This window comes from Oncorhynchus mykiss, chromosome 11 (genome assembly GCF_013265735.2).
Source record: "Oncorhynchus mykiss isolate Arlee chromosome 11, USDA_OmykA_1.1, whole genome shotgun sequence".
In the NCBI taxonomy this organism is placed as follows: Eukaryota; Metazoa; Chordata; class Actinopteri; order Salmoniformes; family Salmonidae; genus Oncorhynchus; species Oncorhynchus mykiss.
Window position 1 is genome coordinate 55650152 of NC_048575.1, and position 6014 is coordinate 55656165.

Consider the following 6014-nt stretch of genomic DNA (forward strand, 5'->3'; position numbering starts at 1 on the left):
GATTTCACCATGAGTCCAATTATGACTTTAAAACAGTTAGAGTTTAATGGCTGTGTTAGGAGAAAACTGAGGATGGATCAACAACATTATAGTTACTCCACAATTCTGACCTAATTGAAAAGAAGGAAGCTTGTACAGAAAGAAAAAAAATCCAAAACATGCATCCTGTTTGTAACAAGGCACTAAAGTAATACTGCAAAAATTGTGGCAAAGCAGTTAACGTTTTGTCCTGAATACAAAGTGTTGTATTGGTTTGGATTTGACCCAAACATATTACTGAGTACCACTCTCCATATTTGTAAGCATAGTGGTGGCTGCATCATGTTATTGGTATGCTTGTAATCGTTAAGGACTGGGGAGTATTTCAGGATAAAAATAAACTGAATGGAGTTAAGCACAGGCAAAATCATGGAGGAAAACCTGCTTCAGTCTGCTTTCCACCAGACAATGGGAGACTAATTCACCATTCAGCAGGACAATAACCTAAAACACAAGGCCAAATTTACACTGGAGTTGCTTACCAAGACGACAGTAAATGTTCCAGAGTGGCCGAGTTACAGTTTTGACCTAAATCTGCTTGAAAACGTATGGCAAGACCTGCAAATGGTTGTCTAGCATTGATCATCAACCAATTTGACAGAGCATGAAGAATTTTGAAAAGAATAACGGGCAAATGTTGCACAATCCAGGTGTGGAAAGCTCTTTGAGACCCAGAAAGACACTGTATTCTGTATTTCATTTTCAATTAAATCACTTTGTCATTATTGGGTGTTGTGTTTAGATGGGTGAGATTTTAAAATGTTTATTCCATTTTGAATTCAGGCTGTAATACAAAAAAATGTGGAGTAAGTCAAGGGGTATGAATACTTTCTGATGGCACTGTATGTGTTTATACAATTTAGAGCACGTGTCAAACTCATTCCGTGGAGGGCTGAGTGTCTGCAGGTTTTCGCTCCTCCCTTGTACTTGATTGATTAATTAAGGTCATTAATTAGTAAGGAACTCCAGTCACCAGGTTGTCTAGGGCTTAATTGAATGGGAAAAAAAGAAAAAACAGCAGACACTAGGCCCTCCATTGAATGAGTTTGACACCCCTGCCTTAGAGGAAGTCGATGAGTTTATGAAGGTGCAAAGGTCTTCTCCAGTGCAAACACTGTGGAGTAAAAGATGTGGATTTACACCAACATAATATTTCAATGTATTATTTAGGTCTCTATAGAATATGTAAAGTTGGGAGGGGGTCGTGGGGGATTGTTTTTGGCATAAAAAAAATATGAGTACAGAATATTGTATGGAACTTTATTTAGAAACACAGTATTTTATTTGTTGTCTAAAGTTTGATAAGCGAGAGGGAAATCTAATGAATTGAAGGTGATTTGTTGATGTAAAAATCTAAATTTACAGACATTTTGGCAAATAAAATGTGCCCTGTGAAAAACGTCTGAATACCAGAGCTATAGTGTAACCAGATGTGTTGTAATATTTAAACTTGCGTTGCAGCACATTATAATTTAAGGAATTCTAGGGGTCCACTCACAAAGCCATCCCACTGGGTACAGACATCAGTTCAATGTCTAGTTTTGACTTACATTTTGTTGAGTTGTCAACTAACGTGAATTCAATGTGAAATCAACAAAAAAAATCACCATGTCATTGGATTTAGGTAAAAAATTGGTTGAATAATTTACTAAATGCTCTTACGTTGATGACCTTTTAAAATTCCCAGCAAATGTTCCGCGTTGATTCAATGTCATCACAGATTTTGGGGGGTTGAAATTATGTGGAAACAACGTTGATTCCATCAGTTTGTGCCTAGTAGGATGTTTAAATAATGTGTTATTTTGAGATTGTGCTTTTTCTCAATGTTTTTACAGAATTTGCTTTCATTATCCTGCTCACACTATCCTTCCCGCCCTCCTCGTGTAATTCCTTCCCTCATTCCGAGACTCATGGAATATGCATGTTAAGGGATGCCAAGTGCCAACCACTTCCAATGGTTAATTTGTGATATTGATGACGGGTTTCATGGGATAGTTTTCCAAAATAATTTGTCAATGATTTCCTTCATAGATATGAATAATGTGATCTTTACACTGGCAAATGATTTGGCTAAGATCACATCATGTCAATGAAGTCCTCCGAATTGGTTTGTAAACATACCAATGTAACAGAACAGAGTTATAGAATTTCAACAAGGAAAGACTGACAAGGACTGACATTGAGAACTACTGATTTAAAGCAGAGTGCCTGTCACGGACATTCTACCCACCAAGGTTTACTGCTAAATATATTACTGTCTAAGCAGCTGACTTTGATAATAAAATGTGCTATCCAACAACCATATATCAAGCACCATATAACAAAAGAAAGAGAGCAGTAAATTAATACACTGTACTTTATGAATGCAGCACATGGAACAATATCCTACTGTATATCCTTGCTCTCTCACTGAGGTCCACTGAGTCTTTGTATGCACAGTAATATACCTAGTGCCATGTTTAGATGCATTGTCTGCATTGAACTCGATATGTCTCTTGCATTGCCATGTGGGACAATTGGTTTATAATATTAATTTGGAATCAATCATTCAACATTTCCATCTGTTCTCCCTCTAATCTACTCTCGTAAACAGATTTTCATCCATTACCTTTTGGCAGTTGCAAGAATGATTATTCAAAATGATCAAACTGGAACTCATTCATGAATGTGTGCAATATTTAGTTATTACTAGTTTTGCAAGGTAAAATGAAGTCCAGTTTGCCATATACAGTAGTGCAAATATCAGGCCATATTTTGTCTAAACATTTGTAAGATAGCTGCGTTTCTGTTTTCCTATTATGAAAAAATTTCAATTTAAATATATGTCTCTTAGCCTTTGCATAATGTTATCCAATGTGCAAAGAACGTTCTCTGTCTACTGCGCAGTTAGCAATGAGCTTTTAGAAGCAAGATGAAGTGTTCTACATTCTCTGTATTCCTTTCTACAGCGATAATCTTTTACAATGAAAAGTTACAATACCAATAGATGTTACAGTAGCTATACAAAAGTTCAATAAAATTGTAATAAAAAAGTCATATTGTATTGCATTTCATGAGTTTTCCATTCTCCAGGTGCTCTTCGATATAACAAAGTAATGTAAAATGTTTATTAGCACTCTTATTTTTCCAAGGTATTTCACCATGATTTAGAGTGTGAATCATTTACAAAATACAGCTCCTTTACCAAATACAGGTTTTACAGCAGTTTAGTCAATTATATCCACATCCCAGAGAGAGAGTGGTTGTGCTTAAAATACTTCAGTTTACTATAGTACTTACTATGGAATTCTATACTCCACATTGAGGGATACTACTATCATGTAGTGCTTACTATAGACTGTTTGTAGTATACAGTAGAATATTACAAACTTTATTATGTGTAGAACTTACTTTAGAAGTGTGTAGTATACTAGAATACAATACTGTAGTATCCCTCAATCATGTAGTGCTTACTTTGGAATTTTGTTGTATACTTGTGAATACTATACACTGTATTATCCCTCAGTTGTGTAGTACTTACTATAGTACTGTGTAGTATACAGGAGAATTCTATACTACACCCTGTAGTATCCCCCTCAATCATGAAGTGCTTACTATAGAATGATTTAGTATACTACAGTCTCTCTTGATAATGTAGTGCTTACTTTAGAATGTTTTACATTTACAGGAGCATTTAGGGTTAGGTGCCTTGCTCAAGGGCACATCAGATTTTTCATATAGCTGGCTTGGGGATTCAAACCAGTGACATTTTGGTTATTGGCCCAACACTCTTTAAGATGCACTATGCAGAAACACTCTGACGTTTCCTGGAGGGTGGGTTTAATTTGTGGAACGTTCCAACAGGAATCTGTTCCAAAAACTTTGTAAATAACAAGGTTGCCAACAAGCAATGCAACCTCTCCTGGTTGCAAAAATTCGAATAGATCACCTAATTTCAGTTTGTTACAGAACAAGCAGTCATTGTGTAGTGAATCATTGTACCATCTAAACCGCTGTGAGATATATTTTCCATAACCAAAGATATAGTATATTCAGCTGTTTAAAGCTGGTGTACAAAACCGAAATGAAAAGATGGAAAACCAAACTTTGGAAGCATAGAAATAGCACTCTACCGCTTCTTAGATTTGCTTTCAATGGAAACGAAAGATCTATAACTGACATTTCTATGTGAATTTGGTCAGGTAACCCAAAAAGTTAGAAATTGTAGCTTTAGAGGGAAACAGTGTAGAGGCAGATATCAAAACAAACAACGTTTATTAAACCTTAGAGGATTAGCTGCTTGTTTGACACAGATAAATAACACGCATTAACAAGAGTACACCAAAATGACTTAGATCTGTTACTTCCACTAGATAGCTTTCTGAAATACAAACGTGCTTTCACAGAAATTCAGCTGACCAATTTCACAAAATGACCAAACACAGTGACAAACAATACTGTACTTCTGATGAAATACAAATGACTTTACTTAAAGACAGTCACCTTATTGGAGGAGGGAGCTGACAATAAACTGCTTGGACCTCAAACCAGAATAGCCTCTCCAAACAAACCAACTGAAAACAAAATGAGATTTTTGCAGTGGCTTTACATAATAAACATCTTGAATATTGTCACACATGAATAAACTCACTAATGGTTCAACTCAACACGTACCATTCAGAACAAATCGACCACACCCCAAACATTTCAAGACAGCATGGTCAAAGTGGTTGGCCACAGAAATAAACCAACAGCAACAACGCCGTGCAGCTTACACACACAAAGGACCTTCCAGGTACAAAGCTCTGGGTATGTATTTATTATTGGTTGTCCTAGGATTGTTGATGATTTATACTTGTAAAGCCAAAAGGAACTGGCAGTTGGTTTTTCATCTTTGAACAGAATATGTGGTGTCAGGATGGCTGGAGAAGAGGTTGGGGACTGTTGGGTCGGTGAACCTGACTCGAGGTGGACTCAGCACGATTTTTTGCGTTTCTTCCGTCCAGAGGGAGTGGACACTCCACACCACGTGCCAAGGGACAAGAACTGTGACTTTCTTTGCTCTCCGGAGCAGGGCGCCATTGAAAGGAGTGATAACTGGGGTGACGTTAAGTGCTGAGGAGGGTGAACTGATAGTGAAGATCTACGGTGTCTAATAAGCCGGGCCGTTTGATGCGACGCAGACCCGGGTAGAGAGACAGAGAAGACACTGTCTGTCCTGCTGACTTTTCATGCAGTCTTTACCCGACAAAGTCAAGTTAGGATGTGTCAGTTATCCTGTGAGAGATTTTGTCCCGATTTTGTCCTGCCAAGCTTATGGTCATGTTCCAGCAGTGTGTAGGAGGGAGATTCCTAGATGTGAGAAGTGTGCAGGAGGGCATGAGACAAAGGAATGTAAGGAATGTAAGAAATGTATAGTGTTGGTTGAAAAAGTTGTGTGTGTAAACTGTAGGGGTACCCCTAGTGCTGGAGATCAGAAGTGTCCACTGAGAGAGAGGCAGGGTGATGTCGCCGGGATTAGAGTAGTATAGAAGGTGTCACATGATTCCTGTGAGTAGGCCGAGGCCAATGGAGTGATAGGAATAACATGTACTGCAGTAAGGTTTCTTAGCATTCATAGCCATGGTTATCAACTGTACCGCAGAAATAGAATGTATATCAAAGAAATAGATGTTGCTGAACCAGCTGCAGAGAGGTGTACTTGGGTGTACAGGATTTTACTGCAGAAGTTACAAGGTGTGTTGAACGATAGTGTCCCATGCTCCCAGGCTGCCGGCCTGGTGTAGGATCAGATTGGGCCAAGTAGTGGAATAGTGGTGAGGTTTTAATGGGTGTAGGATTTGTTGGTATTTTCCATTCCCTTGTTGTGTCACAAAGTGTAATGGATTCACACTCCAGAACAGTAGGAGGAAACACAGGACTAAAAAAGAGAAATAGATTCATAGGGAGGCTGTCACCGGCCTCACACTCTACTACAGTAGGTGGTGTTGTATGCA